We start from the raw sequence: 24,855 nt of genomic DNA on the forward strand, positions 1-24,855 counted from the left end.
ACAAAGTTTATCCCTTGAAGCAATGGAGTGGATTGAATGATGATTTCAGTTTATTTCATTTCAACATTAACAAATATTTATTAAGCACTTGTTCCACCCCAGATACTGTTCTAAGTTCCAGGGATATGGCAGGAAAACAAAGCCCCTGTTCTGAAAGTCACATTCTAGGGAAAAGACATACAAACAGCAGATAAGCAGTTATGTACTGTCATGTGGTGTTTCCAATGTGATGAAAACTTGCCTAGTTTAATTTGTGTTATTGCTGGCACTCTGTTTCCTCATCTATGAAATGGGGCAATGATTGTATCCACAGTGTGAGCTAATTTTTGATACCTGGCCCCTTCCTTCTCATGGAAAAGTGCAATATCCTCTTCTCATATCTGTGCTATTTGGGGGATGACTATTAGGGTTTTTGGTTCCTTCCTTTCTGCTGGGTGTGGGGGTAGTTGCTGGGGCTGTTGACCCTCAGGGGAAATGCAGCTCACAATCTGCCTTTCAGGGTGGTCCAGAGGTGCCGGCTTCTCTGCTATTTTGTCCCTTTTCAGGTAGATACCTTACCACTCTGACTCATTAAAGTTGAAAAGCAAACATTGATTTTCATCAGAAAAGAAGACAAAGAGGAACCAAAGATAAGCAAATTCTGACAGACTATATGATTTAATCTTTCCATTTAATCTGTTAGTTTCCTTTATCCACAGAGAACCAGAAACCCATTGTTTTCCTGGACAGGTTTGGGTATATTCTATGTACCACAGTTAAAGGAAGCTCTGACCATTGTAGTTCCAGAGGTACTAATTTAGGTAGTATTAAAAGGGTTATTCCCTACTGGTATGTGAAGTTTAGTGAGAAGTTTTGCTTCTTAAAAAGCAAAGTCACATTATAAAATACCTAGAGAAACTCATCAGGGGAAAGCTTCAAAATATAGGTAGACTAGAATATACCACGAATACTAATTATAATTCATCTAGGAGGAGCCATGAGTAAATAAAAGTTTCTCTTATGAAATATAGGGAAAAAAAAATCCCAGCAAATGATTTCCATCTTAAGGAAATGTGGAGCTTCTTTATTTCTGTTCATATAGAAAATCATTAAAGGAATATGTCTGTGTTAGGGCAGACTAGATGGCATGTTAATCGATACACAGAAAAACTGAGTTATTTCACATACTGACTTTTATAAAAAAATTTAAGAACATCAAGAATTGACTCATTACATTTATGAAGAAAAAACATAATTTATTATGGCCATAATAAAACATCTTGATTCTAGAAGGAGGAAGGTATAGACACCCTTTAGATGGCCTACTTTTTGAAACTTATCTGTTTATGAAGTCTCTATAAATTTATTTCCCTCATTGATTATATACTGAAGATTTTAGTTGATCTTAGAAAAAAAACAGTGATTTTTACACAACTTATTTACTAAAGGGTAATTGAAACCATTTTTCTAGAGCAAAGTGTTTTAAACCTTATTTTGCCACAATTACTCTTTTGTCATTTAATGGACATCATAAACATGTTTTAACAAACTTTTCTCAAGAGTAGTAAAACAAACAGTATACGTAAAGACTTAAACAAAAAACTGTAAATATTTTAACTTGGAATAATTATGAGAATATTTACTAATTATAAATATGTGTGATTAATGGAGACTGACATCATCATTAACACGTCAGTTAAAAAAAAAAAAACAAAGAAAGAAATTTTATTATTATCCCTCAGGTATGGCCCTCTTACCTCAAACAAAAACTACCTCTGTTCTTACATTCCTTGAGAATAACAGATGCTACTACTGGAAGATTGTTTAGATATTAAATAATCCAAATTGCTTATTTTGTTAGTACATAAAGGGAGACCTATAAATAGTCTGTCTTGTTAGAAGTCATACAAAAAATTAAGGGTAGAACCAAGGCTCAACCAGTCCAGTGATATTGTTGTTGCTTTTAAGAACTTTCCCCTTGTTCTCCTAACCCTTTTTCTATTTAACTCTCTTCTGCCTGCATATGAACGTGTTTCATTTTCTCTATTTCTTGGGATTCTTTACCATTATTACATTAGATAAAATCTATTCATTCAAAGAGGGCAACACTCAGGGACTTCAAATTAGATACAAACTATACATATCCACTATTCCCAAACTTTCAGAATCTTAGCAATCAATAGCTTCAGGATAAACCCAGTTCTACAGGAAGATTAAACTTTATCAGCTTATCTCTAAATGAAATAGTCATTTAATAAAACCAACTATAGTGTTTAGAAGCATGTGTTCCTTGATATCAAGAAGAAAGTGGGATGTGGAGCATCTCAACCCAGCTACTCCATTTAGCTCTTGACCATCTTCTCTACATTTGTCAGTGCACTAAGGCAAGTAGAACAGGATGTTACTTCCAAAATGGCTCCCAAACCACCATTCAGATATATGGGAGAGCTGTGGTTCTGTTTGGGAGAGTTTCCCATGACTCAGTTCAGGTGTTTCCTCTACTCTATTTATTTATGATGTGCAGTTCTCATAAGACCTACTATAGGAATTTTGTGGGCTGGAGTATTTAGCAGATTGGATTTTCTGAAATCCTTAAAAAAATGGAGAGATGTGTGGATCTTAGAAAATTGGCTAATCTAAGCATAAATATATTTAAGTCAGTTCACTAAAAAGGAATAAATGGGCTCAGCATCAGATTTTACTTGAGATTATTTCAGCATTGCTATTGTTGAGTTTGGAAAGGATGACTTTGAAATTACTTGGCTGCTATTATTTTATGTGACTTTTTAACTGCTTTTTTTTAGCTTTTAAAACAATATGTAAAGACATTGTATTAGGTGCACAATGAGAATATAAATGATACACAGAGTCATGCTCTCTTAAAGTAAGGAATTTTAAAAAAAAGTACTTATGATACTACTGTATTCTAAGTTATCTAGATATCTAGTTTAGATATTATTGCTCTTTGGGAAAAGAAATTATGATTAAAAACAGTATAGTGTCATATATAATATTATATGAGTGTCATACATAATATTATATGTTATGATAATTTTCAAATATATTAAAAATTTTAAATTAAGAAAAAGGGAACCACAGAAATATCGGTAGAAAGCAAGAAAGAATGCCTTGATAATCTTGGAATAGAGGCCTTTATACTATGACTCAAATTTCAGAAAGTTAAAAAAAGGTTACATTTGATTCAATGAAAAAATGAAATTCAAATATTTTTGCATGGAAAAAAATCATAAGCAAAGTCAAAAGGCAAATGAGAAACTGGGAAAATTTTCAACTTATATCACAGACAGTGTCAGTGTCAGTAAGAGGTTTCTAGAAACTGATAAAAGGAGAAACCCTATAGAAAAAAGGGCAGTTGATATGAACAGATGGTTTACAGAAAAGAAAATATAGTATCTTTAAAAATATGAAAAAATGCTATGCCATACTCAAAATGAGAGAAATAGAAATTCGAACTATGGAGTAGTCTGATAATATACTCTTTCTCAAGGAAGCTATGAAAAAATAACCTCTCCTCATATTGCTTTTAGAAAAGATTGTAGATAGATATTTGGCAATATCTATCAAAATTATAAATGGGAGTATACTCTGATCCAGCTACTCTTTTGGGAATTTATCCTTCAGACATGCACACATGAGAAATATTTCAGAAGATATATTCAAATATTTTCCCAAATATAAATATTACCAAAGATATTTATAGAGTAAAATTAAGGGTAGAACCAAGGCTCAACCAGTCCAGTGATATTGTTGTTGCTTTTAAGAACAAAAATTTGGGAAGAAAAACTTAAAAAGGATACTATGCAGATCTGATATAATCTGCATAAATAAACAAGAACCCTATACAAATCTTAAAAAAAATGAGAAAACACTTTATGTGCTGAAATAGATCTCTAAATATATTGTTGAGAAAAACAGCCAGGACAGAATATTGTACAGAATATGTTATGGTTAATGTAAAAAAGCGAGTTGGAAATAAAATACTCATATTTGCTTATATAGTAAGGAAATGCAGACGAACCTAAGGGATTAATAACATCTGTTGCGTGTTGGGAGAGTTGGAAATTGCGTGGATTAAGACAGGGTAAGAAGGAAATTTTCATTTTTTAGCTTTCTACATTTTTTATTGTTGAATTTTGTGAATGTATTATTTATTGAAAAATCAAATAAAAAAGCTTAAGAATTTTTTATTGTCTTAAAGCATTTTGACATTACTGATGGTTAAAAAGTTTGTAGTACAGTATACGTACAGAATAACAGAAAGAGCACCCATGTGCCAAATACTCAGCCTAAGATAAAGACCATTACCAATAGTTTAAGTACATGACACCCTCTGATTTCTGCTTAAAGGTAGCCATCTTAAATTATGTTGACTATTAACTTTACTTTCTCTGTAGTTTACCACTTAAGTGTGTATCTCTGAAAAACATCATTTTGCAAATAGTTCATGTTAGATTGGGGTATCTCTTATGTAAATGTCTGGCAGAATTTAGTCAAAATGATTTGGATTTGGGACTGGTATTTTCTTCATGTAAATATTTAAACTCTTAATCCTATATCTTCAATGATTTGGGGACTATTGAAGTTTCCAGTTTATAGTTAAGTCAGTTTTAGTTACTGTATTCCTTTTTCTAGGAATTTGTTAATTTTCAATGAAGTTTTCAAATTGATTTGCATAGATGTATAATAATCTCTACTTTTTAACATACATACATAGTGGTTTGTATTCATCTCCCCTTTCTACTCCTCAGATTATTCATATATGTTTCATTATGCTGTCATAAACCTTCTTTATATAGCTTTTTGAGTTTATATAGCTCAGTTGAAACTATTGTACCTCTGCTTCCTATTTCATTAATTTCACTATGTTCTTTTTTTTATTTGCTTGTCCTTTGTGTTAAATTTTGTGAATCTTGTCTTTTTAATATAAATTTCCTTTTTACATTTTAAAGTATTAATCTTTCCTATTTTCTAATAAAAATTGTTAAAGCTATGGATTTTTCCTATAGGAAATTATTTTTTCCTCTCTTTTTTTTTTTTCCAAAATGTTTTACATGTTTGCCTTTGATATTTAATCCTTGACCTCAGTGGAATTGATGTGTCCATGTGGAGAATGATGGAGATCAAATATTGTTTCCCCTATTGGGTGTCTAACAGTCTTAAATAGTCCTGCCTTCATTCATTGTTCTGTGTTTCAAATGCTCCAGCCTTGTAAGTGTCCCCTTATTTATCTCCTATACATTCAGTAACTATTCAAACCAAAACCTTTGGTGAAATAGGATTTGTAAAAGATCCCTGGTCAATGGTTATCATCAATCTTTGAAAGATATTTTAATTTTTAAGTAATCTCTGTCATTAATCCTTGATATCCTTCCTCAGAGTCTCACAATTGTCTTAGAGTTATCATCGGAGATTTCCCTTATTTTATTGCCAGTTTAGCATTATTTAAATAGTTTTTTTTAATATAGCATTTCTATTTGTTCTCTAGAGGGAGGGATTGCCAGAGTACTTACATACCAATAGTGCAAAGAATCTTTTAAATTGATTGTTAATTTATGAACTTTGAACTCTAACAGAATAAGATCATTAGAATAAAAGCCTAATTTAGGTTTTTAAGAAATGTACATTGAAGGAACTTTGCTATTTCCTTTGTGATATGTTTTTTTTATCACTAACAATTTTGACATGTGCTTCAATGCAATGTGTTCCAATATTACAAATTAAAGAAAGAAAAGAAAAGAATATGGGCATAGGAAACTAAGTACCTACTAATTTGATAATAAATATAATAATAAATAAATGAAATAAATAATAAATAAAAGAGTCATCATTTGTGAACCAACATGAAAACGGAAGTTTCTGGTTACTCAGAACCTAAGTGACTTTCATTCCTAAATAACGCCCTACAATTATCTGGAGAAAAAAAGTTGAAAATAACCATATAGATTAGAACAACACATACATATTGAAAAATTGGGAAAGAAAAATAACCATGTAAGCCATGCTAGAGTAGTGGTTAGCACTGTGATCTCTCAGGTCAGACCCTCTGAGTTTAAGTTCTTTTTGTTAGTTTATTAAGTCTGCCTTAACAAAATACCATAGATTGGGTAGCTTAAACAACACATTTATTTTCTTGTCATTCTGGAGGCAGAAGTCCAAGATCAAGACGTTGGCCTGTTTTGTTTCTTTAAGAGGCCTCTCTCCTTGACTTGCAGATGGTTGCCTTCTTGCTGTGTCCTCACATGGTCTCTGCTTTGTGCACACAAGCCTCTGGTGTTTCTCCATGTCCAAATTTCCTCCTCTTATAAAACAGGAGTCAGACTGGATTAGAACTCACCCTAAGAACCTCATTTTTCACTTAATTACCACTTTAAAGGCACTATCTTCAAATGCAGTCACATTCTCTGGTACTGGGTATTAGGGTTTCAATATAAGAATTTGGGAGTGGGGGGACATAATTCACACTATAACATCCTTGCTTATCATTCATCAGCTGTGAAACATCAGGATAATTTTTTAAATCTTTTTGTACTTATTAGGGTTGTTGTGACTATTAAAAATAAGAAACATACTAAACGCTTAGTGTCTGGTATATGAATAGCAAATGTTAATTATTAGTGTTAACAATGGAAACTTTCCATTTTTACATTAGGTAAAACATTATAAAATATGAAGTGTTCTGACGATGTCAATTAAGTATACTGGGTTTCTAGTGTTCATGTATTCCATTTCCTGATTGATCTTTTGTTAGGTTTTATCCATTATTGAAAATATAATATTGAAGACTATAGTGATTACTAATGAATAGTCTATTCTATTATTTCCTTTAATTCTGTCAGTTTTTACTTCATGTATTTGGGCACTCTGCTCTTAGGTACATGAAGGTGTATAATTGGCATGTCTTCTTGAGAGACTGACCCTTTTATCATTGTAAACTGATCTTAATATAAAGAACATCTGTAATAGGAAATCATAAACTCTTTTGATCCAAATACTTTTTTTATCTTTTATATTTCTATATATGGTAACCCTTTTCCAGGCCTCCAGACCCCAGTTGAAGAAAGAGGAAACTTCTACAGTGCTTTTGACCAATGTTTCCTGCGTTATACCAACCATCTTTATGTGTTCTTACCACTATCCATTGCCCTATCAATGGAGAATGCAACTTACCAAGGCAGAATGGAGAGTTGGGAAACAGCAACAGTGTCATGAAACTGAACTAGAAATCAAAGAACCTCAAGCCCCTTCTGTTTGAGATGAGTATTATTAAACAGCATTGAAAATTCTGACAAAGTCTGTAAATACAAATGAATGTTAAATTATCTTGGTTAATCCATTCACTATCAATATTATTTTTATTGATTCCATTTAGTTAACATAGAGTGTAATATTAGTTTTGGGTGTACAATATAGTGATTCAAAACTTCCATACATCCCCTGGTGCTCATCGCAAGTGCCCTCCTTAATACCCATCTCTTACTTAACCCATCCCCCAACTCATCTCCCTTCTGGTAACCATCAGTTTGTTCTTTACAGTTAAGAGCCTATTTTTTGATGTGTCTGTCTCTCATTCTTTTTTCCCCTTTGCTCATTTTATTTCTTAAATTCCATATGTGAGTGAAATCATATGGCATCTCTTTCTCTGACTTATTTCAGTTAGCATAGTACTGTCTAACTCCATCCATGTTGTTGTAAATGGCAAGATTTCATTCTTTCTTAAGGCTAAGTAATATTCCATTGTGTATATATACCACTTCTTTTTTATCCATTCATCAGTTGATGGACACTGGGCAATTTCCCTAATTTGGCTATTGTAGGTAAAGCTGCTATAAATATCAGGATGCATATATCCCTTTGAATTAGTATTTTTTTCCCCCTTTGGGTAAATACCTAGTAGTGTGATTGCTGGATCATAGTTCTATTTTAAACTTTTTGATGAACTTCCATACTGTTTTCCAGAGCGGCAGCTCTAGTTTGCATTCCCACCACCAGTATAAGAAGGTTCCCCTTTCTCCCCACATGCCAACACCTGTTATTTCTTTTGTTGTTGATTTTAGCCACTCTTACAGGTGTGAGGTGATATCTCATTGTAGTTTTGATTTGCATTTCCCTGATGACAAGTGATATTGAGCATGTTTTCATGTGTGTGTTGGCCATTTGTATGCCTTCTTTGGAAAAAAAAAATGTCTATTCATGTTTTCTGCCCATTTTTAATTGGATTATTTGTTTTTTGAGTTTTATGAGTTCTTTATGTATTTTGGATACTAATACTTTATCAGTATTATATACTAATACTTTAACATTTGCAAATATCCTCTCCCATTCTGTAGGTTGTCTTTTAGTTTTGTTGATTGTTTCCTTCACTGGGCAGAAGCGTTTTGTTTTGATATAGGCCCAATAGTTTATTTTTGCTTTCAATGTTATCAATAGCACAGAAAATGCTATTGGACTAAAGAGACGAATTGTGTTACTTTACCTTAAGTATTATTTAATACATAGCTTATTCTACTTTTTAAATGTCCTTAATAAACATGGAAGAAGAGAACATATTATGTGTCAAGTAGATTTTTAGTTGAAATAAGGTATTTTTAACTCTTGCTTCACTTTGATGAAAGTAAAGATTTTTTGTGAAGATGAGTTCAGAGTAGTAAGTGGAAGGAGCAGGATTCTAAAACATGGTTATCTAGTAATTCAGTTATTTCTACTATAATTTTCTGCTACTTAAGGATATCTTGAAATTATCAGAAATTAATCAGGGTACTCTGCTTTTTAAAGAGTTCTAATTAATAGAAATTTTGTAGCATAATATATGTTATAATGTGCAGTTTATCAAGCATGTCATATATAACATGTACTGTATATTATAAACAAGAAGATGAATTGTTTGCTATTAAAATTGGTTTTTGTCATTTTATAGTAATAAAAAACGCATCTCTTATGTTTTATCCATTGTGGTTTTCACTAGTGATATATTTGCAAAATGTGTCAATAAAAAGAAGATCTAAGATATCAAGAAGATCTTATAAAACAATATCATCTATGTATATTGGAATACTTCCCATGCAATGTAGTGACTGATGATGTGAAAGTTCAGGAGGACAAATGTCGCTATTTCTATGTTAAAGAAAAAATAAAATAAAAATATAAGTTGAAAATAAGAATGGACATTCTCAAAAAAATTCACATTGGAAACATATATTATCTAAAGCTACTTGGAAATGATCATCAGAAGTGGCTTCTAAAGTTCCTGACAACTGAGAAAAATTATAGCATGTATTACATGTGTTTAAAGACTTATTTTTAATCAGAAGAATTTATAAAAGAAGAAAAATGTGAGAAACTTACTTTCTGATGACTTACTCTTCGTGAACAAGTGCATCTGCTTAAGATACATTATGATCTCCATTGAGTAGAAAATGGGGACACTGGAAGGGCTTTTGCTCTCTTCCTTCACAGGACAAGTTTGTTCAATGAATATGAGAAGCACGTAGCTTACTCTTAACATTTTTTAATTTTGGAAAATCTGTTATATTGGCTCTATTAGTCTGATCCTACCATATTAATTCTTAAAATGACATAGAAAAAAGAAAAGATGTTGAACAGATTTCTGGGAATACTAACAATTGAAACAGACCTTTACTTTGTTAATTATATTAACCATATGGCATCTACCAGTCTTCCAAGAGCAAACAAGAATAGGAGTTTTGAAAAGAAAAAGCAGGAAAAATAGATGAGATGAGTAAAATAATTTTGGTTGATTTTTTATTTTTTCCTGAATGGTCTCTCTCCAGAATGAGAAAGTAAGAAATTACATAGACCAAATCCTTTGATTCTGGGTATAGCTAGATAAGTGATATTAGGAGCAGATCAGGTGGAAAAGTACCTAGAGAGATGTTCTGTATGGGACAACAAAACATTACTTACATAAACTGGAAACATTTAAATTGTCCCTGCTCCCAGTTTCAAGTGGTTGAGTTAAAGAACATTTCTTGTTACACAATATGTCGGCTGGGCTTTATTTATTTTATTTATTTTGCACTTTGCATGACAACAGAAATTTGGCAGCCAGACATAGCCAGTTGAAATTCTGAAAATAAATAATTCATGATGCCATACTGTTTATGGGAAATTAATCTGAATTTTAAACCCTTTACTATACCTCCAAGTGATTTCTGAATAGAAAAAACGTATAAAAATGCTGAAAAAATGTAAACTATAGAACAGTTATTTATTATTTTTTTAGAATATAAATCCTGCTTTCCCCAATTAAAGTGAATCACTAAGTAAATCTATTTGATATACAATATTTATAAATAGAAAAGTATAACATCAACTTAGAGCAACACTTAACAGCAACAGACTAACTAGAATGATCACAATATTTTTTTTAATCCTTTTAAATGCATAGCTGAACATGTAAGAAAGCAAGGGAAATAGTCAAGATAAAAAAGTAAAAGTACCGAAGCTCTAGAATCATACTGCGTGGTAGGTTTGTGGAATGAGGGAGGGTATAAGAAGTGGGTGGAGGAGGTTTCTATCTTATTTTGCTCAGGTTTTCAAAGTTGAATGAGTGTTGGGTCCAAGAAAGAGAGGGTAAGTCAGAAATAAGATCCTGTACTCAAATAGGTCCCCTAGAGGGATATACCATCATTAAAAGAATAGAATGGCTACTTTACTAAGGAAAATTTCCCTCATAAGGAAACTTACAAGTATTACTCTGGGCACAGGTGGAGAATAAGTGTCTCTGCTGAAAATTCATAACTGTGTGGAATTAGGGTTCCAATTTAAACTACATGAGTGGTCTAGAAAACCATAATCAGAAATAACATCTAAAAAGGAGTCTTAGGTATGGTACCTCTGGAATGCCTGGCAGAAGCAAAAGCACAACCACTCTGGAAGGACATGCCAAACCTGTGTTTTCCGGGACTTCCACATACAAAGGAATCTTGAAAACAAGTTTGTAATACACAATTTAAAATCCACGAGGAACAAATTTACCATGAGCAAGAATCATCAGATACAACAAACAGTAGCAAGCATATCACCTCACTTAAAATTTCAGATATTAGAACTAGCAGATAAAAAGTGTAAGTACATATGCCTACTCTATTTATTATTTAGTATTCTTAGTAGATTCACACAGCTTTTTGTTTTTAATTTAATAGATTAAAAATTTAAATGTGAGAATAAAACTTTAAAATTTTAGAAGAAAAATATAGATGAATATCTTGATGCTGTGGTCAGGAAGGATTTCTTAGCCTCTTCACCCAAAATTTTAAAGAGATACATATATCTGATTATATTAAAATTAAAATTCTCTGTATAGCAAAAGATAAACTTATTGAACCTTAAACCATAAATGAATTTATTTATGATGATCTAGAGACTAGCAAAACCTATTTGCAATGAATATTTCCAACAAAGGATTTGAATCTAGAGTATATAAACTCCTGAAAATCAATTAAAAAAAGACAGATAATGCCATTGAAAAATGAGCAAAAGATTTAAAAGAAAAAGAAGAAACCTGGGAACCTAGAAACCTAGGAAAACTTTTTCCTCCCCTATAGTTTCTAGGGAAACTTTTGAACATGCACACAAGATTAGATATAAAAATTGTCCTTCAAGGGTTACTTGTAATCACCAACAAATTGAAAACAATGTAAATGTCCATCCAGAGAAGAATAAATAGTTACATTGTGATATATTCTACCCTGGAATGCCATACAACAATTAAAATAGCTACAGCTCCATGTATAAAAGGAATTTTGGGATTGATACCATATTCTGATGCCACTTATATGAAATTTAATAATGAGAAAAACAACAGTCTATTCATATGAAGCAAAGGTATAAAAATGTAATAGTTGAGGATGAAAATCACCAAATTCAAAATAATGATTACCTCTAAGAAGAAAAAAAGAAAGTATGATCAAGTAGGGATTCACAGGGACTTCAAATATATCTGTAATATATTTTTTTAGAAGAAGAAATATGTTTCTTTTAAAAGAATTATCTTAAAATTTCTTCTAAGTTTTGATTAAGTTGGATGAGTGCCAAAGTTCCATTTTATTATTCTTTACATTTTCCTGTATGTTTGAAATATTGTTTCAGTATAAAAAAGGAAAAAAAGTTTTTTTAAAAAATTCAACTCATTAAATAAATATTGGTTTTATAATCAACTAGTGTGTCTCAGTGTTTTCCAGGCCCTGTGTAATTTGATTACATTAGGCCCAGGTCTACTTTTGGGATGAAAGTTATATTTCTTGGAAGCTACATACAGAATAATGTCCAGCTATTTCAATGTTCCACTAGACAAAGTCAGGGAGGTTGATCTTTATCAAATGAATACTCTGCAAGGCTGTTAATGAGTGAAATGTATTCCTCCAGATTTCTTATGTTGAAACCTTAACCCTGACATAACTGTATTTGGAGATAAGACCTTTAAAGAAATAATTAAGGTTAATAAATGAGATTGTAAGTATGGATCTTGCTAGGACTGCTGTCCTTATAAGAAGAGGAAAGAGTACCAAAGAAGAGGCTATGTGAGGACACCACAAGAAAGATATTGTTTGCAAGTCAAGGGGGAAGGCCTTAGGAAAAACAAAACCTACTAGCACTTTGATATTGGATATCCAGCCTCCAGTACTGTGAGAAAATTAATTTTTGTTGCTTAAGTCATGTGGTCTGTATGTTCTCCTATGGCAGCCTTAGCAAACTAATACGGCTGTTAAAACATGGGAATATATGACATTGTAAACCCAGAAATTGATTGAAGACCAGAGGTAGAAAAGTTAGTTAATCTAAGAAACTTCAAAAGCCAGAAGAACAGCAAATGACCACTCCAGTAAAGTTGTTAGTAGTATTGGATTGGCTAAGATAGAAATCGACAGAGACATCCAAGTGGGCCATAGCCTTATTCAAACACCAAGTGAACATGGCTGAAAACCCAAGTGTGGATCCCATCTACAGGTAGAAATAGATTTTGTTTCAGCTGTTGTATGAATGGGGGCTTTCTTTGACTTTTGCACTGTACTTGTATTATTTCTAACATAATGGCCTATGAATTTTGGCATATTAGTAAATATTCTGTGGTTTAATACTCATTGACCTAATTTGAATCCCACTCGTATTTTTAGAAATCACAAACAAGAGCAAAAGACAAATGAATAAACAAAAGTGAACACCACATCCAGGTTTTAGGTAGGACTTGGGTAAAATTAATGTCAAAGAAGTCAGTGTTTGAGTTTTAAAGTGATATTTGTATTTTTCATTTACTGACTCTTCTTAGACATGAATAGTTTCTTGTCTCTATTCCTTTGGATGAATGGATTGTTCTGAGGTGAAAGGGAAGATAAGGTGTAAAATTTTGTGCTATGGAGTCAAAGGAATTACTAAATAGAAAGAAATGATGCTAGCAATAGCTTAAAGAACATTGGATTATTATGGAAATGGACAATGTATAGAATACCCTTAATAATATTACTGTTTTTTTTTTTTTAAACTCTCATCCTGTGCCTGGTTCTATGTTCTGCCTTTATATTCTATATCCCATTTAATTCTTAAAACCACCCTACGGTAGATACTAAGGTAAGACAAAATTCTCAGAAGAGGAATCTGATTTTGTGACATCAATTAATGAGCCCAAGGACACTTATCCAGTAAGTGTCAGGATCTGAATCCAGCTCTGTCTGATACATATACCTAAGTCTTTAATTACCACAAAACCACTTCACAAAGGGCAGATGCTACTTATACAGAATTAGAGTATGACCTTTATATTCGGAATCTCTTGTGCATTGTCAGCAGTCAGGAGAGAACAAACCCGAAGCCTGACTCAGTTCTGTCCTACATCATTGCAGGACACTTTGTACTCCAGCTTCTGTTGCTGATGACTCAGAACGGCTCACATCTCCATAACACACCAATTAGAGCAGAGCCGCAGGCTTCTCACCAGCTGACGCTGGTCCTCAAGGTAGTGTACACCAATCAGACCTATCCTCAGGGAACTCCAGAATCAGATTTGGGAAGTCTGGAAGGAGGCCAGACTTTCTATTCAATAGGAGTGGGCTAAGATTCAGATGTAAATAGGAGAGAAAGTCTGCTGGAGCAGTGGAAAATAACTATGTAGCCCTGGATTGTCGATTTAGCATAAATGCTGCAATGATTCATCTCTGAGTTGATAAACGTGTTTTCCAAAGTAAGAGGCAGACAGACAGGATGCAGTTCCCAGCTAGAAGGCCTTCATTGCTGGAAGGTTTGTAGAGAGAAGCCACTCTGCCCACGCCATCTCCATGCTGGAAATGGATTGGTGCTAGGGGCACAGTTTTTCTTTTCAATGAAACACAGACAAAAGGAACTCTTACAGGTTGTTTTTCATAGAATAGTTTGAGATGGGTCCTTAGACTTACTTTTCTTGTAGTTCATATAGTGACCTTGCTTCAGTGTCATAATTAGGGCCTGCTCTGATGATAGGTATTCAGAAAATGTTCACTGACTCACTGGCCTGGTCACCAATGTATTTATTCTCAATTCTAAAAGGGAAAAAAAGGACCACAGATTCTGAATTTGAAAATATAGCTGGCATTGTTTACTCATGATCTACATGCACACAGAAATTAGGCACCTAGCCACCGGGTAGATATAGGGAAACTAACATACCTGAATTCTTAACACATCAAGTTTACAGGTTCTTATTTATATGTTAGTGCAACCCAAGTTCACCACCACTATCACCCCCAGGCTTTCAAGAATTGCTTTATAGTTCATGGGAGAGAAAGGATCTTGCACTCACAAGTAAATAAATTTACAAGTCTCTTTGAAAGGGAAAGCTAGCAATATGCATTTGAAAGGAGGTCAATTGCATTTGAAAATAATGAAAAGCAGAGTGTTTTTCAGAAGAACAAAGAGTAGTATACATTGAAGAACTCTACAGGGGGCCTAATGGTGGTTTAGGGAAATAAAACAAATATTAAGAATATTTTGTTAATGTAGCTTTTAACTTTTGAATTTGTGACATGAAATTTTATTGATTTTGCATAAGCTAATCCCTTTTTCATTACCCACCAGTGGCAGGCAGAGTGTGGTGAATTGTTAAATTAATTAAATAAATACACAGTTTAATTATGAGATATTCAAATGGCATATCATTTAGGCATTGGCTATATAGGTAAGGTTTAGAAGAGAGGTCAAGATATAAATGTACTTTATATTTATGATATTAAAAAAAAAAGAGGAGGAGATGGGGCACTTGGGTAGCTCAGCCAGTTAAGCATCTGCTTTGAGCTCAGGTCATGATCCCAGGGTCCTGGGATCCAGCCCTGCATTCTGTTTCCTGCTCAGCAGGGGAACCTGCTTCTACCTCTCTTTCCACAGCTCCCCCCACTCATGCTTTCTCTCTCTCTCTCCCTCAAATAAATAAAATCTTAAAAAAAAAATAGGAGGAGATACAAACACTTAAGGAAAAAGGATAAATTCAAATATGTACATAGCCTAGATCGGAGCCTACAATATTCTGACATTTAAAAGGTCTTACAGTAGAGAAGGAATAGATGAGTGCCCATAGAAGGGGCTGTCTGAGAAATAAGAGGAAAACTAGGAGAATGCCCTGTTAAGAAAGAAAAGAAAAGAAAAGAAGGTATTTCAAGAACTGGAAGTTGGTGGTCAGCTTGTGCAGTCCTAGAAAAGTCAAATAACTTTTCCTGTGACTTAGCCATTTGGTGGCATTGGTGTCCTTTAGAAGAGGAATTTTTTCCAAGTGGCGGGGCCAGAAACCAGACTAAACTGAAGAGTGAGGTGAAGGTGAATAAAGAAACATTTGCAAGAAGATTTTTTAAGAGGAAGTTTACAGTGAGATTCATCTGGAGATGTAGTTTGCTATACACTGAAGATGTGTAGCGAAAGGCATTAAGACAGAAAGGCTGCCAGATACAGTAAAAATAGGTGACTTGGTTGGTGATCTTAGAGTTACATGAACAACTGCTTCAGGGGATAGTGCTTGATAAGTAACTGGAAGAATGGAAGAATGGGATGTTTTGGTCAGAGTGGGATACTTGAAATGGGTACTTAAGGTGTAATTTGAGTTTCTTGAGATGGCGGGATTCAAATTGTGATTGAGTGAGTTGGTGGCTTAGGTGAAGTGGAGGATATTTTAGGAACTTCAGTGAACACAGTCAAGATTGTTGGGTGGTTCATCCATGTGGCTATTATATTCACTGGGATGGTTATATTAGCTAAGGTGAAGATGGAGACTGTGTACAGGTGTTGAAGTCTTCAAGGACCTGGAGTTTGGAGTTGGGGAGAGTAGTAAAGCTGAGTGATATAAATCACAAAGTTCTAGAACTTTGGACTTAGGTGTTTCTTTTAAAGATTTATTTAGTTATTTATTTATTTGACAGACAGATCACAAGTAGGCAGAGAGGCAGGCAGAGAGAGAGAGAGAGAGGAAGCAGGCTCCCCGCCGAGCAGAGAGCCCGACGTGGGGCTCGATCCCAGGACCCCGGGACCACGACCCAAGCCGAAGGCAGAGGCCTCAACCCACCGAGCCACCCAGGCGCCCGATTTAGGTGTTTCTTGATGAAAACCTGGAGGACACTAATCCTACTTCTTATCCCAACACTTAAGCATTGGTGGGTGTGGGAGGGAAACCGACAAAAACACCTTGCCTGAGAAGGATAAAGAGGAAATTTTGATTTTAGGTTTCAGTTAAAGTAATTTTAAATAACAAATAATTTAGGGGAATATCAGTGGCAAATGTAAAAGGTTTAGGAATGAATGTTAGAATGAGAAATTGGGTTAGGAGAAAATACACTGACAGAATTGTGGAAATGAGAATTGAGGAAATGATCTGAGAGGTCTGGACTCTGGGCAATGACTCATATAAACAAAGAAGAGGGATATCATGCTTGGTTCTGATCTTGATCTTAGGAACTGATGGACTTAGCTGCAGTCTAGAAGCAAGGCCTTACAATTGCTGTGTAGGAGTAGGGTTCCTGGCCCTGGCTATTGTCAGTGCACTGGGGATATCAGTGCTGGCCAGCAGTGAACAATGATGCTGGAGTCAAGTGAGTCTTCACTGGGGGAAGGCTTAGGGTTATATGGTGGCAGTCGGTCTAAGTGGGTCTGGCTAAATTTCTGCATTGTGTGGACATTCTCAAGGATTAGTCAGAATTTCCCATGCTTTTTGAATGGCTAGGGCCAAATACTCTTGAGACAGCCTGAGGGGTCCCACCTCATCTGGTTGTGGTGATTGTTTTCTGGCATCTCCAGCAGTGTGTGGGTCAACGAACACAGGTTTAGCCCTATGATAAAATATGCCTTTAATTTTATATGCTGCAAAGTACAATTTTATGTTATATACTGAATGAAGTTTGGAGAGATTTTGTTTAGTACCTGGAACATAAATTTTATTTGAGTTTGAAATCTAGCTGTATTACTTATTTAGAGTGTGACATGGAGAAAGTTACTATCTTTCCTCAGGTTCACTATCCCTATCTTAAAATGAGAAAAAAAGAATAAATCTATAGGGATAATCTAAGAAATCTATACATTTCTGTGTGTATACACAGAAATACATATACACATTAGTTATGCATGCATAACCTTGCACAGTTTGTGATAAATATGGGACAACTATAAGTCTTATTTTGATACGATGCTATTCAGAGATAATATTCAAACTACTTAACAATTAGTGAGGCAGAGGGAGAGAGGCTATCTGACCAATGAGAATGCCTATTGGCCAGTTTGTGGGGTTGAAGCATGTCATGATGTGTATTGGTTCTGACACTAAGTACATTGAAATAGCAAGAGCAGCAGACAGCAGTCCATTCTATCTTGGTCACATGGTCTTGTGACTTTACTCAAAATGATCTGGCTTCTCATTTCACCCACTGAATTAGTAATGATATAAAACACAAGAGGCAGTTTTCTCTATTGACAGAATCATTACTTCAAATGTATGTCATAATAGCATTTAAACAGTACTTTTTAAAATGATTTGATAAGTGAAGAAATAGTATTTTGCCTTCTACTAACAAGTTAGGATTACCTAAAACAAGTAATGATTAAAAGCAATTGTTGTTAATATCTTCTTTGGAGAGGTCAATATTTTTTTTTTTAAAGATTTTATTTATTTATTTGACAGAGAGACAGCAAGAGAGGGAACACATAGGGCTTGATTCCAGGACCCTGGGATCACGACCTGAGCTGAAGGCAGATGCTAAATGCTTGAGTCACCCAGGCGCCCCAGGAGAGGTCAATATTTCGAAGAGGGGAATGACATTTATTTTCCTAAGGTCTATTTTAAAAATATACTTATTTCAATTTATAACAATTTAGTTTTTTTCAATGGGTTAATATTTGAACAGTGGGTCTGTCAAACTACTGTGTTATTAAACTGAGAACATAGTCCTTATTCAAAATTCAAATGTTATTGTGTCATGTTGTATTTATGTTATATTAAAATAAAGAGTTTTGACAACTAAAAAACAAACAAACAAACAAAAGAACTAGGCCTTCTATTTGACCTATCTTATCCAAGGAAAGGTACATAGACAATTGAATTCAAAGGTCAGTTTTAGACTTAGGTAACTCATTGGTTCTCCATAGCAGTTTGAATATAAAAACAACACATGTCTATATTATCCCTCGAAATACTGGAAGACTTTGAAATCAGAGTTTCTCTCTAGACTTTGATAAAAATTTATTAAGATTTATCCAGAGCATTATTTAATCAGAACATGATTTTCATTTATATTGTTTGAATCATTTATCAGAAAGGCCATAGACAGATATGTTGGTTTATCCTTTTGTATATGAATCCTTAGAGTTTGTGGTCCCTGACCTTGAAATATAGGAAATTTTTGTCTCTACCTCCCAAACTAAGAAAGTATATTTTTCTAGCATCTAGAATGTCACTCTAACTTTTGACTGAAACCATTTTTATTTGATATCATAGTTCCAAAAAACTTTTTACATATGACATTATAATAAAACTGATTCTTTGATGATATCTATCAGATTACTTCAAATAATTTATTGCCATGATTTCAACAATTTAGTCCATGAGGAATTAAAGAGAGCAAGGCTATGCCTCAGCTATTGAAAATCTATACTCAATAAATATTTCTTAAGTGAATAGTTTTTAGCAATAGCTATCATTATTTTTAAATCTTTTATTTAATTGTAAATATCCTTTAAAAAGTTATTTTATCCAAATTAGGGAGAAATCACAATATTAAATATGTAAAACCAAACCAATGTAGGTAACTTGCACTTCAACTCTTGCTATCACTTCTATCAAATGATAAGACTACTGTAAGGCTGGACTCCTTTGGCCTCCTTTGTGATTCTTCAAATTGTTACAAGATTGATTGCTCTATAGGCTACCTAGATAAATAAAACCAATGGGCATGGAGAACCAAATTCACTGTTTCCTCTGTGACAAGCTTTTATTTGATATCACCTTAGCAAATATGTCTTGGGCATCTAATATTTGGTGGGCTTCATCTAGCTGCTAGGAATATGAATAAGAAATAGTTTGTATCTTTTAGGACCTTACAACCCAGCAAGGGAGACAAATACACAAGCACAAGTGTGTGTCAAGCTTCAGTGTCATGTAGAAAAGTAGTAGAGTTATAATGTTATAATGTAAAATGGTAGACTGATGAGGAAGTGATTTTTTTCTGAAAAAGATAAGATAGTTGGGAGTAAAAACATAATTACAGAAAGCTGCAGGTATGAGGTCATGTTTGTGTTTGTTTTTGAAGCCTGAGAAAATCATTTTTCAGGTTGACTAGTGAAGGAAGACATTCTAGATCTAGGGAAAAGCATGGTCAAAGTCTGAAAAAAAGGCCTATGTGTGATATATTTTAGCAATAATGACTCACCAGCAACAGCTAGAGGATAAGGTTTTGTGGGGACAGTGTGGAGGCAAGACTGTGGCCAGGTCATGGGGTTAGTGGAGCAGGTAGTGGATGAGGTAGGGAGGTGGGGAGTAGTGGTGTTGCCCTTCATGCAATGCAAAGTAGAAAGCAAGCAGAGGCTTTTATTCCAGAAGCTGTTCTCAGCTTTGTGATAATTCAGATTGATATATATCTAGCTAATACATTATTTGGAGTTTATCTAGGTAAGGTATGTCAGAAAGTTGATTATTCTTTCTCTTTTATTAATTAGTTTAGGGGCATTGGGAAACTGAATCTCAATCCAAAAGCAATTAGCAACATTTTATGAAATAAATATAAGCTAAGTTATTTTGGGGATGTATAACTTAATAATATTCCTTTAGAAAATAAAGACCTAAATATAAATACATATTTACTAATCTTCATCATCATCTTTATTTATTATTCATTATCTTCGACTTTAGATAAAATTATAATTCACTACTTATTTATGAACTATGTAATACAGTAACTTTAGGTCTTCTTTTTGAAGTAGAGTAAGATTGTTTTCTTGAAACTCTGAGATAATAACTTCTTGAGGGAATTACCTTTGAATTGCTTTTCCTTATTAATTCATATTGACTTTTACCATTGCTCTGATGTCCCATTAAATTTGAGGTAGATGTTATTATCTGATTAAATAATCTAGAGGACTAAGTAACATTTCATCATAATTCATAATCACCAAAGTACCTCAAAGTTTTTCTTAGGATGTATGTGTCAAATCACTTAAGTTTTAAGGAATGATTTTGAGGCCATACTCTGCACCATTCAACAAAGATTTATGTTCCCTAGGCAATATTCTAGGTTCAGGGCAAAACCACAGAGTCCCTGCTTTCATGAAGTTTATCTTTTAATGTGAAAACACTGTCTATAATCATGTAAACAAGTAAATGGGATAGCTTCAGGTAATACTAAGTGTTGTAGAGAAAATAGAGGTAGCAATGGCAAAAAGAGTGACTTGGTGGAAGGAGGAGCCACTTCAGTGAGAATGGTTAGGGAAGGGCTGTCTGAAGAGGTGACAACTGAGCTGATTCTAGATGAGGCAAACATGTGACAGTATGGGAAAAGAGAGGAGTGGGGAGAGTGATCTAGGCACATGGAATAGTGTGTGCCAAGGTCATGATCCAGAAAAACATTCTGGTCTATTTAGAGATCAGAAAGAAATCCAGTATTTCTGGAGAATTATGAGAGGTGTGGATAATACTAGGTGATCAAATCAAGGGATGTCAGGATTTGGATTTTGGTCTGGTTGCAATCAGATGCCACTGAATGGTTTTAAAACTACACTAAGAAGATATAAGAATGGACTATAAGGCATTAGCATAGAATTAGAGGCCTCTTAGAGGCCACTAATGAGGTCTAGGTGATATAATTATCACTTACATTAGCAAGTAGCAGTAGAGATGGTAAGAAATAGTAGGTAGTAGTTGGAATGTATTTTGGATGTATAATCAATAGAACTTTACTGTTCAATGGAAAATTAGGTGAAAATCATCATAGATAAGGCCTAGGTTGGGACCCAAGCAGGTGGTAGTGCCATCAATCAAGACAGAAAGAATGAAAGAAAAAGCACTTTGGAAGTGATATGGAATCAACAGTTTTCTTTTGATATGTTGAATTTATGATAGCTACTAGACATGTGAGCCAAAATAGGCAGATACGTAAAAGTGAACTCACAAGAGCAATCAAGGTGTGACAATAAAAATTTGAAAATGGTGGGACATAATTTTTTTATTAATATATAATGTATTATTTGCTTCAAGGGTATAGGTCTGTGAATTATCAGTCTTACACAATTCACAACACTCACCATAACACATACCCTCCCCAATGTCCATAACCCAGCCACCCTACCCCTCCCCGTCCACGCGGTAGCAACTCTTAGTTTGTTTCATGAAATTAAGAGTCTCTTAAGGTTTGGCTCACTCCCTGGTCCCTTCTTGTTTCATTTTTTTCCCTCCCTATCCCTGCCAGATCCCCTGCCCTGCCTCTTAAATTCCTCATATCAGAGAGATCATATGATAATTGTTTTTCTCTGATTGGCTTATTTCACTTAGCATAATACCCTCTAGTTCCATCCAAGTCATTGCAAATGACAAGATTTCATCTTTTTGATGGCTGCATAGTATTCCATTGTGTGTGTGTGTGTGTGTGTGTGTGTGTGTGTGTGTGTGTGTGTATCTCACATCTTCTTTATCCATTCATCTGTTGATGGACATCAAGGTTCTTTCCATAGTTTGGCTATTGTGGACATTGCTGTTATAAACATTCAGGTACACATGTCCCTTCAGATCACTACATTTGTAACTTTACAATAAGTACCCAGGAGTGCAATTGCTGAGTTGTAGGGTAGCTCAAATTTTCAACTTTTTGAGGAACCTCCATGCTGTTTTCCAGAGTGGCTGCACCAGCTTGCATTCCCACCAACAGTGTAGGAAGGTTCCTTTTTCTCTGCATCCTCACTAATACCTGTGGTTTCATGACTGGTTAATTTTAGCCATTCTGACTGGTGTGAGATGGTATCTGACTGTGGTTTTGATTTGTATTTTTCCCTGATGCTGAGTGATGTTGAGCACTTTCTCAGGAACATAGATTTTTTAATGCTCTGGAGCTTAGATGAAATCTTCTAGAGAGGGAATGTAGATGGAGAAAAGGAGATATCTCTTTCCAGTTAAGATGGAAGTTGCTGTGCAAGAATCATCCTATTTGGGGCTGAGATAAAAGAGTAGTTTATACATTGGTACTTAGTTGAAGTGGAACAGACTGAAGAGGAAATGATATGGGAGGAAGGTATCAGGTTCTTGACAAGTTTTGGTATGTTTAGTTGTTCCAAGCACTTGGGGAAGGTTCCATTTGTCTTCTCTTTTATTGGTTTCTTCAAATTGACAATCTTATTTACCAAGTTCACATACCACATTCGGGTACATGGGACGTGGACCTTCTGAGGAATCAAGCACTTCGATTCTTATGTTTGCCTCCAGCCATCCCATCTCAGGTGTCGCCATGTCAAGTCCATGATTACCAGGGCTTTGCAATTTCAATCTCTGGGATTTCAGGCTCTTTGGTCCTGTTACACATATATTCTCTTAAATTTTTCCTTGAAATAATCATTGAATTTATACTTTGAAGCTTTCTGAATGCTGATTCCAACCTCCAAATCAAATCTCAGTGCAGAGCACCTCATTACGTCATCATGTTCTTTTATCAATCAGCAGTGTTAACTTTCTGAGATGTAAGGAAGGATAATATCCACCACAGACATAACCCAAATCTGGGCTACTCTTTTATCTTTTGTTGTGGTGGTAATGACAGTTTCCTTTTTTCATCATGGCAGATAAATAGTTAAAAAGAGGGGCAAGTATATGATGGAGTAAATGACAATGTCAGTAACAGAAAACGGTTTATATGTGCTTGGCAAAAGGGGTCAGTTGTAAGCATAAAGTCTATCAGTGACCCATTCTGTGTTTCCACGAAGGGAGAATCATTAAAGTTTAGGCATGGGAACCTAAGATAAATGTCACTGTTACTCTCTCTCTCTCTCTCTCTCTATATATATATATATATATATATATATATATTTTGTCCTCAAAACCTTAATTAAAGAATGGTCACTCCATACAGAAAATGTTGAAATTTAATAGTAAAGAGGCTTTTCAGGTGAATCCAATTGGCAAAAGGATGTTTGCAATCACTTAGAAAGAGAAATTAACATGGATTTAAGCCAGTGACAGAGGCACCTAGATGTTAGCTCTTACACCTCCCTCTGTATCATTCTTGCATCCAGTCCCCAAGTCATAATGGTTTGCCTTCTAAATAATTCTCAGATCCATTCATTTTTTTTTCTATATCCTCTTCCTCAATCCTAGCTATATGGATTGCTTCAATAACATTTTAATTGGTTTCCTGTATTTAATTCTTTCTCTTTTCTTTCTTCCTTCTCCTCTCTCTTTCTTTCTTTCTTCTTTCAAGATTTTATTTATTTATTTGACAGAGAAAGAGAAACCAAGAGAGGGTATACAAGCAGGGGGAGTAGGAGAGGAAGAAGCAGGCTTCCCTGTGAGCAGGGCCCCCGATGTGGAGGACCCTTGGCATGGAGACTAGGGAGCAGGGAAACATATTGGCCTGAGGACAATGAGGGCATAGAGATGTTGTATACAGAGCTCCTTCTTTGCCTCCCACACAGAAAGTATAGAAAAGGAGCTATTCCCTATAACCAATAAATATCTTTATTTTTTTAAAAGATTTTATTTATTTATTTGACAGGCAGAGATCACAAGTAGGCAGAGAGGCAGGCAGAGAGAGAGGGAGAAGCAGGCTCCCTGCTGAGCAGAAAGCCCCATGCAGGGCTCTATCCCAGGACCCTGAGATCATGACCCAAGCCGAAGGCAAAGGCTTTAACCCACTAAGCCACCCAGGTGCCCCACCAATTAATATCTTTAAAGGAAAAGAAACTCAATTTGTTTCTCAGTGCTATATTCCATAAACATTAACAGTAAGGGAAACCCTTATTGCGCATGGTGGCTGAGTTAAATTCTGAATTTTAGTATTATGCTTTTTTCAGGAATAGTTATAAACATTATATATAAGCAATTATAGAGAGCTTATAATTTATTATTAAAGGGTGATGAAATGGAGATATAAAAGAGAAAACCTATGTTTTCCTTTAAGATAATGAATTATTTGTTAAAATGATAAGATAAACCCACATTAGCAAAGAGAAAATAAAAGCCACAAGAAGCAGCCCTGCAGAAAGATCACTCCAGCATTTTATTAATATCCAGTGTTATTTTCCTTATTTCATTTTTAAGGCTTTTATTGTGTCTACCATGAAAGCTATTTTATTTTGTTGTACGTTAGAAGGAGACGAGAATGTGCTTAAGGGAATTTGATCCAATTAGTATTACATTGCTGACCT

The 24,855-nt window shown here is 34.4% G+C and overlaps 1 protein-coding gene across 1 annotated transcript in view; it reads left to right on the top strand.

The window, feature by feature from the left end:
* The window catches only part of CLVS2 (clavesin 2), an 83,836-nt gene extending 76,303 nt beyond the window's left edge, over positions 1 to 7,533 (top strand). Inside the window, exon 7 of the mRNA XM_047734903.1 lies at positions 7,037 to 7,533. The gene's annotated coding sequence lies outside the window, so the exon portion shown is untranslated. The remainder of the gene's footprint in view (positions 1 to 7,036) is intronic.
* The last annotated feature ends 17,322 nt before the right edge of the window (positions 7,534 to 24,855 follow it).

Source organism: Lutra lutra, chromosome 6, assembly GCF_902655055.1.
Source record: "Lutra lutra chromosome 6, mLutLut1.2, whole genome shotgun sequence".
Taxonomy (NCBI): domain Eukaryota; kingdom Metazoa; phylum Chordata; class Mammalia; order Carnivora; family Mustelidae; genus Lutra; species Lutra lutra.